Below are 12,896 nucleotides of genomic sequence, written 5' to 3'. Positions count from 1 at the left end.
AACCGTAGGTTATGTAAGTAGTAGGAGACCGTGTCTTGAAAAGTTCACAGACCGTTCTCTATATTTCATGTCAAGATCTAAACAACACTCCCACTCCAATCAAGCTCTTATTTTTAGACGTGATCCTGTCCATCATTTCTTGTTACAGTCATCATTAGCACCTCTCTATTCCAGCATGATGACTGCCAACTGTTCTCTTCCGCAAGCCTCCAAACAGCAGCTCTGACCCACGACTACACACGTCAGCCACAAACACACGCATACACACAATGTGTGTGGCCCAGACAACATGCATCACACCTTAGACATGTTTAGTACATGCTAAACAAAAATGGCTTTGATCAACATAAGAAAAGGTTCACACATAAAGGGTGAAGAAACCAATATGCACACCATTAGCGGGAAGAAACTGATATCTACAGAGCTTGTGAGGAAAAAAAAAAAACGTCATTGTCACCCCTTTGAACATGTAACAAATAAACTCTGAACATATCTAATATTTCACATGCATCACATTCATTAATAGCATACATAGCCAATCTTGTGGGTGCTCGGGGGCTCAAGAACCCACAAACATACCACTAGATATTCTCTATTTAACCAATCAAACTCTCTGATTGGTGGATCTCACATCAGGTCCCAGTGGATAATAATACAGACAAATGCCTCTTCGGAATGGCTAGTTAATTAAAAAACAGTGATTTAGCATTTGGTTGCACTACGCAGCTACTGTACCTGTTAGATAAAGTTCCTTGTTACTGGTAAAGCTACACTATTATAAAATTACTGTTATGCTACTTATGTAGCTTTTAGATAGTAACTCCTGAACAAGGAGCATATATCAATGTTAGACACTCCAGAGTAAAGCAAAACCTTACAACGGTTATGAAACAGCCTCTCATGCAAACAACTCTCAATTAGAGACCTCAACCACATTACAAAGTACGACTCTGAAAAGTTCACGATAGTGACACTCAGGAGGGCGGCCCAGCTTTCAATCATTGCACTTGAGTGCCTATTTTCCTGCTTCCATATAGATTGGTAAACAAATCATTCTAAAATTATGCCGGGATGGCTCATTTTCTTATTGACTCCTGTGTGCAGCTATTTTAATCATTACCTAATTGTCTAGCTGCTCTATCGACAGCGTAGCGGCCCTGCCGTAGTGATTTGTGCTGACACTGCCAGGGGCCCATTGGATCTGGGTTAACCTTTTGATGTCCATCGACACTCTGTGCACTGATGATGATTGATCGAGGTGGCCCTTGCTGTTAGATAATACCTAATCAGCGTTCGGAGTAATTTGTGTAAATGAGGCCTCATTATTGATGATGGCAACTTCAGAAGCCTTCATGCACACTAATGCCGGGCCACCAATGGATCTGCGAGAAAACTTTGTTCCAGAACGTCAAAAGAGTGTAGAGGCGAAATGTTCAAGAAGTCCATGTGCAGATTGTGATTAACCAGACTGATTTCTCTTAATCACTTAATTACCACACGCATTTGGCTGGCCATCATCTGAATATTCCTCTTAATATGACTTAAATTCACTCCATTATGTGACTCCCTTATCTTTTTGAAGTTATCGGCTGGTGAACTGTGGCATAAATGACTTTCTCTTTCCTAAGACTACTTATTTAAGAAATCATTTTGTCAGCAGTCAGATTGTAATAAGTGTGATGGAGTATCAAAATGATAATAGGTGGTGCAAGTTCTTTTGCAGTATAACCATTCGCTAAAACCTGGATTATAAAAAGCTACTATTTAATATATTCTTTTCGAAAGCAATTTAATCTTCAGGCAACAATGATGAGAGAGAGCCTTTAAAATAAATGGTGAGCGATAGAGATAATGAATTATTATAATTATTTCTTAAAGAGATAGTTCACCCAAATATGTGAACTTCTGTCATCATTTACTCCCTCACACCCTCATGTCGTTCCAAAACTGTACAACTTTTTTTTTTCTTCAGCGAAATACACAAAGATATTATAAAAAATGTTGGTAACCAAACAGTTTTGGTGACCTTTGACTTCCATTGTATGGAAAAAACACTGGGTTTGAGCAAAAGCAGACAGAATTGTAATTTTTGGGTGAATTATCTTTTAAGAGTGATTAAAGTTTGATGCATAGTCATTTGGATACATGAACTTACTAAGGGCAAGAACGCACTGACGACAATAACAGAGGAGAACAAACTTGCCTCAGTGAGTTGACAAAGGTGGACGTCTGCCATATATATGATCTCTGCGTGTTGGGCAGCATCTGAGGTTCGACTGTAATCTCATAAAGGATGTTCACATGTGTTCGTGTGCTGGAGGGCTCTTGTATCTGCTCCAGTCTGGCTCCTGAAGATGGAGCTCTGCTCCAGCATTGTGGGTGCAGGGCTCGGCCACCACCCCAACACTCTCAGAACCTGATGATGATTGATCATGTTGTTTTCTTCATTACTTTAAACCCAATCAGTGCTTGCTGTAATTTGAGTAATGATAGCTCATTATTGTCAATTGCACATTTAAGGGCTTCATTTACCCTTCTCTGGTGCACCTTTGGGACATCTGCATACGGCGGACACCTTCGGGATAAGGGATCAATAGTTCTCCATCTTGCTCTTTTTAACTAGAATTTCTCCTGTTTAAGATCCCTCTTTGATATCTGCAGCTGGGACTGTGTAAAGGCAAAAAGAAGAAAAATAACTGCATATTTTCATTTTGAGTTCTGTACAATTTTTAAAAAGTTAAAGTATAGTTTGTGGAAAGGCTAAAATGTCCATTTGAGAGTTTGTGGTTCAGGAAAAACCACACACTCTCAATCATAATAAATATACACTACATTTCAAACATGTGGGGTAAGTGCTTTTTTTTCTTTTTAAGAAATTAATACTTTTATTTTGCAAGGATGCATATTGACCAAAAGTGGCAGTAGACATTTATAATGTAACAATGTATTTAAATGAAATATTAAATAAATGCTCTTCTTTAGAAATGTCTATTTATCAAAATATCCTGATAAAAATGTATCATAGTTTCCATAAAAATATTAAGCAGAACAACTGAACACATAAAAATATGAGGGTGTCAGCGAGGTGGGAAAAGAGAGTTCACACATTACACACCAGGATCAGAATGAACAGGAGATTTGGTAACAGAGGAACCCTTCATCCTCCAGGAATCTTTGTGAGATTGGTGTGATTCATCATGCTAGCGCATTATTGCTGCCCTGATTTCGCTTTGAGTTCCTAGGGTTTTGGCACACAAGCACACTTTCAGGCATAATAATCACAAAGAATAAGAGAAAAAAGGTGAAAACTCAATAGGGAAGTATAATTATCTCCCTATCTATTTACATATAACTGCTGTTTAAGCTATGTAAAGAATTTCATATTAAATATGCCTGTGGTGGAATGTCTGTGACAAAACAAAGCATCCTGTTGAAAGAAAAAAAAAATCATAGTTCTTAAAAGAAATAGTTCAACATGAAAAATAATTTACTCATGTCGTTCCAAACCAATATGTGAAACAAAATGTCAACATGAATGAATATGCTGGTCACTTTATTCACTATAATGAAAGTGAATAAGGACCGGGGCTGTTTTGCTACAGAATGACAAAAAATAAAGTCTTATAAAAATGGTCCATACAACTTGTGCACTACTTGATTTATGAATCGGACTGATCTGGTTTTTCCATACAGAAATTAAAATTCCTATTTCGCTTCAGAAGACATTGATTCATCAACTGGGATCGTATGGAGTACCATCATGTTCGTTTTGCATGGTTTTCGAATAGTCAACTACCTATTCCCTTGCATTATATGGACTCACAGAGATGGATTATTTTTATATATACAGTATATATAAAAAAATAAATAAATCGGTAACACTTAAGTATAGGGACCAATTCTCATGAACTAGTTGCTTATTAGCATGCCTATTATTGGCTGTTTATTAGCACTTATAAAGCACATATTCTGCATGACCATATTCTACATCCCTAATCCTAGCCAATATCTCAACTTAACAACCTAACTATTAATAAGCAGCAAATTAGGAGTTTTTTGAGGCAAAAGTCATAGTTAATGGTTTGTTAAAAGTAAGAATTAGACCTTAAAATAAAGTGAGACTAAACTAAAGAAAGAAAAACTGGTCATACAACTGGGATACCATGAGGGTGATTAAATTATGAGAAAAAAATATATATATTTTTTGGGTGGTGAATTTTTTGGTGAATCTGATTCTTACAAAAAGCTATCAGAAGACTTGGAATATAGAGCAGAAGTTGTATGGATCATTTTAGTGATACTTTTATGGTGCATTTGCATCCTTTTTGAAGCTTCACTTATACTGAAAAGAATGGCCAGAATATAAAAAAATTAAATAAAAATAGATATACATATGGGTTTGGAATCGCATAAAGGTTAGTAAATAACATCAGTATTGTCATTTTTGGGCTAACTCTTTTAATGGTTAGTACAGTTGATGTTGCACCACGATATAAACGCCACTCACCAAATTCTTTATGTCAACAAAGAAGGGGCTTCAAAGTGCTTAAAACGGGTACAGATGTCTTAAACAAACAATGGTCTCTTTGAAAGTACTCAAAACAACTGTGATCCTGTGGGGTGCTGATGTCCTAAATTGCAGAAGAAGAATAGAGCTTTCTATCCGTACCTATCATACTGTTCTAGGCACACAGTCATTGCTGCCCTTTTCATCTTCCTGTCTTCAGAGAATTCCTCTAGAAAATGTTGCCTCCTTTCTTCTGCTGAAAATTTCAGTTCATCAAAAAAGAGGTGAATCTAAGTCCTTATATTGTGGCCATGGCCATGTACAGTATCATTAAAGGGTAAAACACGGAGGGCCTACAGATATAGGGCATGTCCAAGGACATACACAAACACACTCAAATACACACTCACACATACACAGAAGGGCATTTGATGTTATCCTTTGTCAATGTTTGAAGCCAGATCCTTGTTATCAGAGTGCTGTTCTGGGCTCCATTTCTTGGCTTTTTGAGAGCAGGTCAGGGCTTTCATGTGAGAGGCACACTCACAGCATCTTAGCCAGCTGAGAAGGGCCACAGCTTCAATACTGCTTATCTTCCCCAAATGCCCATGTTCACAGAAAATATAACTATATAGCCACGTGGTGACCATAGCGAGTGCACAACACTGTATACTTGACGAGAATATTCTGACAAATTCTGAAGATTATAATTGGCAGATTAAATGTGTCAGTTTAATCAAACAGATTGAACTATGCAGGCAGCTATAAATTTATTTTTTTGAATTAAATTATGTCAGATCGTATCACATTCTTCACATTATATATGCCACATTCCATTTACTTGACCAAAATATAGTACAATAGAAAGACTGTAAAATATTATTACAACTCAAAATGTACAATTACAAAACAATTTTTTTTCTATTTTAAAATGTAACTGTTGTCATTCCACTTGATATTTCTCTTAAAAACATATTATCTAGCTTAAACGATGAAACAAGAAATACTGAATAATGTACTTCAAATTATTTTCCCTTAATACTTCTCCTTAATACTTACTTAATACTGAAATATTTAATATTAAACTTTCTAATGCTTCAGAAGACTTGGAATATAGTGCAGCCAAGCCATATGGTCTACTTTTATGGTGATTTTTTTGTATAGAAAATATAGATATTTTATGTTTGTAATATATCCTTTTGTGGTCTAAAAAAGAAAGCTAGTCATATGGGTTTGGCGAGTAAATCTTGACAGAATTTTCATTTTGGGAACGAGCCTATACCCTTTAATCTAACATTTCAAATCTAACAAAACTTCATCCAAACAGAATGTGAACCGTGATAATGGGGTAAAAGATGAGTACATGACCAGCATGAGCGCACACATGCTTTAGTCAGTCATTTTTGGGTGTTATGCTCTTATTAAAATCCCCCTGCTCAACTTTCCCATTTCACATGCCTCAGAAATCAACCAATTACAGGCTATGTAAGCAGTCATGTCACCCCCTCCATACTGATGCGGCTATTTCCTGTTTCAGATTAGCCTTGCAAAGCTAGAAGAGCCATGGCTGGGGAGGGCCTGCAGTGACACAGCACTATAAAAGCACAGGGCTGGAAAAAAGGGGAACTGAAATAACTCAGACATAAAAGTCTGCAATAAAATATCCTTTTTGTTTCCCTTTTTACGCACAAGAAAACTTAAGCAAGGCTAATCTACGGTAAGAAGTTACAAGCCTGAAAATCTTTCCCCTGTGTTTGTACCATAAAATAATTGGTTTAGGCCTATTTCACACTAGGAATTTGAACCATATGTGCCTTCAACGAGTCCCCCGAGAAAGGCAAGAGAGGGAGAAAAGGGGGAGGAAGCGAAAGAGGGGGAGGAAGGAAGAAAAAAGAGAAAGTTTATGGGTTGGATTTTCTATTTGACTGTAATCACTTCTCTGGAGGCCCATTGGAGTCCCCAGGCCAAAGAAAACAGTTATGATTGGAAAGTGATACAGCATGTTCACATGCTGATAGGATGGCTAGAATGTCCTTTTCCTAAGCTGTACTCTTCTTTTACATCTCCTGTAACGTTGTGCTCCAACTTCTCTGCCATGAGGGAGTAGATGCAGAGAGGAAATGGAAAAGAAAAGGGTGGGGGGTAAAAAAGTCTGGTCTCTTATAGTACCGAGCTGCCCCAGGCTGTTTTCTCTTGTTATTGACCACCTATCACCCCCAAAGATTTACAAGATAAGTGAAGGGCAAATTACCCTGAAATGTTTCGGGTTCCTCCAGAATGTCAGGTGGTATTAGTGTGAGGAATGTGCATCTATAATCTTTCAAACATTGTCTGACTATACTACAGAACCACATAGTCAACTCCGGGGGAACTGATATAAGTAAGGATGCAACCACATTTTCCAGCCAAGTACTAGCCCAAGTATCACAAGCAAATAACCTACATGTGTAAGTCAGGGCAGGGAGAGCGAGACAGAGAAGTCCAAACACAATACGTATTTTTGCTTTTAAAAAACAGTTCTGACTTGAAATGTGAAACCAGATTTTCAGAAGTTCACCTCTTTCTTCCAGCCACATAAGGAACAGACACTTGCATTCAACACTGAAATGATTCCATGTGCTTCTCTCATTGGCCCAACACAGCCATCTGCCAACCATACCAGTCCTAGCTGTGCAACTTCCAGGACCCCACTGAATATTTACTTTTTTTAACCTTGGTTATTTCACAGTGTTACAGGTTTATGTTAGCTACTTCACATTTACACTACTATTCAAAACACATTTTTTAAAACAAATTAATACCTTTATTCAGCAAAGATCAAATTAAATTGATAAAAAAGCGACAGAAAAAACTTTCAAATTAATACTGTTCTTTTGAACTTCTATTCATTAAAGTATCCTGCAAGAATTGCCTATATCTCGGTTTCCACAAAAAAAATATTTAAGCACAAGAGTTTTCAAATGAGATTTTTCAAGAAGAAATGTTTTTTGTTTTTGTTTTTTGAGAACCAAATCAGCATATTAGAATGATTTATGAAGGATCCCGTGACACTACAGTAATGACAATTCAGCTTTGCCATCACAGGAATAAATGAAATTTATTTCTGTGATGAAAATATATTAAAATAGAAAACAGTTACTTTAATTTGTAGTAAAATTTCCCAATATTACTGTTTTACTTATTTTTGAGCCTTGGTGTGCATAAGAGGCTTCTTTCAAAATCACCAAACTTTTGAACAATAGTGTATGCATTTGGCAGATGCTTTTATTCCAAGTGACTTACATTCAAAGTACATATTTTATCAGTTGCATTAGAGTTGTGCACAATTCATAAATAAATTGAGAATGTCTATTGAATTCCAATTCATTTTTTGAATTTGAATTGAGGTTGCAAACAGGATACAGAATTGCAATTTGAATTTGAATATAAGGAAGCAGAATTAAAAGTTAAGTTAAAATTAAAATACATTCATTAAACGAAATCAAAAAATAAGGTTTAGTGTCTATCTAGAAAAGCAAAGTAGTCATGAAAAGTCATGCACGCCCTGGGAATCAAACCCATGACTTGCAACATGGTGTTGCAAGTGGCATGCTCCATTGTTTGAACATGAGGAACACTCAACATCGCATGCTTTCAAAACTTGAGCGTATATTTCTTCACTGCTGATTTGATTTCATTTTCTCTAAATTATTTCTAATCACAGACCGCAAAGAGCAAACTGCGGTTAAAAGATCTCAAACACACGAATTATTTACTCTTGCAGCAGTTCGGTTCAGTGCGGTTCCAGACTACGAAAGCAGGTCACCACAAGGTAATTGGAGTTAACAGATGCTTCAATTCCCACAGATTCCCTCACGCTGAAATCATTAATACACAATTGCAACCAGAAGGACAGCATTCTCTAAGTACAGATTCATTACGGTGAGAAAGAGGGATGAAATTATATTCACACGCTCCTCCCCTCCCCAAACGCTCCAAAAGAGGTCTACGCTATAAATACATGGATACACAAGCAATGCAGTGTAACAAAGTGTAATGGCGATAATCAAACAGGCCTTCTGAACGTCACGCCGCCTGCAGTACAGTACCCCACAAAGTCCTGTACTGTTGGATCCTAGTTGTTCTAGGTGTAGGAAAGCACGCTTGACAGACTTGAACTGACAGAACCTACATAACAGCTTGTATAAAGGCCAACCGTGTGTTGGCAGTCTGCCTTTAAGTGAGAACCGTCTAACGTGCTCGATGCCTCATATCTCTCGCTGCCTGCTCTGTGCCATCACTGTGAGTAAACATACAGTAATGGTGATATTAGCCTGCATGCCCGCTGATGTACAGTAGTTCGGGCACAGACGGATAGCAACAATTACAGGCCCACATGCTACGTTTAAGCTCAACTTATAACGTTAAGATGGGAGAGCGGAGAGAAAAAGGACCGGCATGGGCTTTTTCGTACATGTAAGGCATAAATTATGTCCAATGGTGCGAGCGGAATGCCACTGTTGAACAGCCAGTCAATGGAGAGGGCAGGGAGAGGCAATGGAGCGCGGTAATGTGTAATCTTACTACTCAATGGGCTGTGCCCAGCAACGGGGCTCCAAAAGCTGGAAGTGTCAGAGAGATAAATAGCAGAGTGTCCTCCTCGAAAAACATGATTAATACCCTAGCCAGTGACGCTGCAGAAGATGAAGTGGGAGCAGCTGGCTCAAGCAGCGCAGGCACGCAGGGAGAGGTGGGGGAGAGAGACGGGAGCAAGCACAGCGGAGCAGAGAGGGCAAAGAGGAGGACACACCGGCAGCCAGGAGGAGGGAGGCGAGGCAAGGGCACGCCAGGCCGCGGAGTGAGGACAGACCCCCTCGTAGCCCCGGCAGAGACACCAGAACCGTCCTATCCAGCACCAATCTCGATTCATTACACACCTAGAGCTGCAGATATGCAGGAATATTTCATCCACAAACACCAATTCTGTCATCATTTACTCACCCTCAGTCATTCCAAACCTGTATGATGGACTTTCTTCTGTGGAAAGAATGTTCCAGCTGTTTCTGTCCACATAATGAAAGTCAATGCGGACCAAAAAAAAAACCTCAATAACATTCATTGTATGGGGAAACAAAACAAACAGTCAAATGGGTTTGGATCGACATGCGGGGGAAAATATGGGTGAACTAGCCATTTAATTCAAGAGCATTTATAAAGACATTTAAACGTATATACAGCTGCAGCCGTAGGGGTCATTCACACAAAAACGCAAGAATGGGGGCAGTGGAATGAAAAAATAAGCAAGAGACACCTTTGTTTTAGTTGAACTTTTAACTTCTACGTTTTTAGAATGATGTGTCATGCTAGACGCAACTAAAGAAGCAAGATGCGATTGCAACAGTAAAACAGGTCCATCTAACACATTTTCTGTCAGTCTAGAGTCTAGAGACTAGAGACACATTTTTTAAAAGTTGAACTTCTTTTAACTTGACAGCCACATTTTTAGAACGGTGAGTCATGCGCAAATACTGCAAAAAACGTGAGCACAATAGTAAAACCCATCCGTCTAGCATATGTTTACATAGAAACGCAGCACAGTGCAAAGTATAAAGGATGTTTTTTTTTTTTAAAGTTGAACTTTTCATTTGAGTGCCATGTTTTTATAAAGTTATGTCATGCATGAGACGCTGCAAAAGACGTGATCGCAACAGTAAAACATGTCTGTCTGGTGCATTTTTACATAGAAAAACAATCAAAAAGCAGTGCAGTGAAATACAATAAAAATGCTAGAAACATTGTTTTAACTTTTAACTTAAATGCCATGTTTTTAGAAAGGTGTGTCATGTGCAAGACGTTGCAGACAAGCGCAAGGGGAAAAGCATGTCTAGCACATGTTTACATAGAAAAACAATGAAAAAGCAACACAGTGGATTGCAAAAAAGTGCAAGGTCTAGGTTTAGGTGCAAGCGTTTTTTTTTTTTTTTATAATTTTAACATCTTTTAACTTAAGTGCCACATTCTTAGAAAGATGTGTCATGCAAGATGCAAAAAAATGACAAGCGCAAGAATAAAATGTCCGCTAGTGCATGTAAAATATGGGAAAAGCAGCAAAGTGGAATTCAAAAACACTGTGTGAACAGCTAAATATTGCAGGAGAGTTAATTACAGAGCACAAGAAGATGCTTTTACATGAATACCATTATGTTACCTCAACATTTGAAAGACGAAAACGCACAGAGTGATTTAATGTGCCATACCCCTGAGCCTGATGTGGACTCTCACAGATAAACAAGTTGAGTTCCCAGGTCTGTCCTGTTGTAAGTAAACATGTCGAGGGGAGGGACACTTTTTCATGGTTCAGGGACCCCCACCCTCCTCGAAGACAATTAACTTTTGCGAAGTAATGTGATGATTGATAAGCTGGAAGTTTGTGCTTTAAGAAGATATTAATCATTCCCCCTGGTAATTTTAATCATGCGTTCCATCAACCCCAGATGCTGAGGATCACCTTCCTGGCAAACAAAGGGCGGCCGCAGCGCTCGTGCAGTCATTTTGTTCTAGTTTAACTTTATTTTGCACTGGTTTGTTCCTCCCATCTGTTCGCGCCAGCCTCGGCAGCCCACGTTGCACGTTGATAAGCCGAGGAAGCAGCATGTGGGAGTGCGCTAGTGAGTGTGTGTGTGTAAACTTTAGGAAAAACAGGCGTCTTTGAAATGGTAAACCGAATCCTCTAGGTTCGTGACTATCTGTTGTGCCGACACCAACCCACTATAAGCACAAACATGCATACACACAAACAGTGATGTTACCACATGGTGTGGGCAATATGTCTCAGAAAAGCACAATTTGGCATTTGAACCAATCTTTAGTATAGGGAGCACGTAGTTACACTGCAGGGTAGAGTTGGATGGGGAAAGCCTGCATTCTTGATATCCTTTTTAAAGCCTGGGAGAGAAAAACAGTCTCTGATTTGTTCATGTTCGCGGCCTTCATTAAGTGTCAATGTTAGATCAACTGACTTGAGGGAACACTGCATCTGGGATTAAATTCCAAAACCAGAGTAGCTGCAAATTGCTTTAATAGCATAATATGGACAGAAATAGTCATAAGGATATTTATTTTAGCCTTGAATCATACAGTCTTAAGACACTGAACACTTAAGTCCCATAGTCCAACAGTGTACAAATAACTTTTACGCTAAAACCTCCATTCAGATCAAATAAAAATATCATTAAAGCACTCAAAATGATGCAAATGATGCAGTAATACAGTATAATGTCTAAGGGAAAAAAATAACACTGAGCAAATTACTGTAATGTAGCGTCGTCATAAGGAGCCGTCAATCAAGATTCTAGAAGACTAGTTTAATTGAACAGCCAGACACAGAGAGCGATCACTCAAAATCAAATTAACATGAACAACATCAGCTGCAGATAAATCATATCAAAGACTACTTCAAATTTCCTACAGCTAATTATTCTTACAAAAAAAAATACTTGATTTTAGGCCCTAATCACATACACCCCCCTAAGTGCTTTGTACACTTACCCCCTAAAGTTGTGTTTTGACAAGTGTCAGGCAGACCTGCTTAATCAGGTGTAAAAATTAATAGCAACAAAATGACAGACATTTCCTCGTCATGTTTAAAGTTTTTTTTTTAAAGTTACTGAAAAGGTCCCTGGGAACAAGAACAGATCTAAATTACTAGTCTGCACACAGGGGCCTTCGTTTGATAGGGCCATCCCTGGAGGGGATGATAGGAGACATACCTAAAAGCAGTGGGACTACACTGCCTTTTATCACCATTAATTGGAACCAGTATATAAAAAAAGCAATTTAATTTTACACAAGACCTGGCCTCATCTGCTATCAGTGCTGCACTTGCGCAGAGTACAGAAAGGTAATAGAGGCTTTCAGGGCCTATTCCCTGCATATTATCTAATAATGATGAATGAACAGCCCTGGAAGTGACAGCTGTTTGGATGCTTTGTTTGCAGTAAAGCATCTATTTGCAACTTTCCTCAGAAAATGTCCATTTGACTTTGAGAACAAGGTGCCAAACTGCTACTAGCTTCACTTGGACAGGTCGTTAAAAGGGTCAATGACATGTACCATGTCAAGTGAATCTATGATAAACAAAAGGAAAAGTGGTTGGTAAGATTTTTTTTAATGTTTCTGAAAGAAATCTTCACCATGCTCACCAAGGCTGAACATCATTTATTTGAAATAGCACTTTTGATCAGTTTAATGCATCCTTGGTGAATACAAGTTTTAATTCCTTAGAAAAAATAAATAAATAAATAAAATGTCTAGTGGTCTAAAAAAAGTGTGTGTGTGTGTGTATATACAGTGGGTACGGAAAGTATTCAGACCCCCTTAAATTTTTCACTCTTTGTTATATTGCAGCCAT

This window comes from Sinocyclocheilus anshuiensis, unplaced genomic scaffold (assembly GCF_001515605.1).
Source record: "Sinocyclocheilus anshuiensis isolate Anshui unplaced genomic scaffold, SAMN03320099.WGS_v1.1 scaffold609, whole genome shotgun sequence".
NCBI classification, from domain to species: domain Eukaryota; kingdom Metazoa; phylum Chordata; class Actinopteri; order Cypriniformes; family Cyprinidae; genus Sinocyclocheilus; species Sinocyclocheilus anshuiensis.
The sequence above is the reverse complement of the archived record's forward strand: the minus strand, read 5'-3'. Positions refer to the sequence as shown.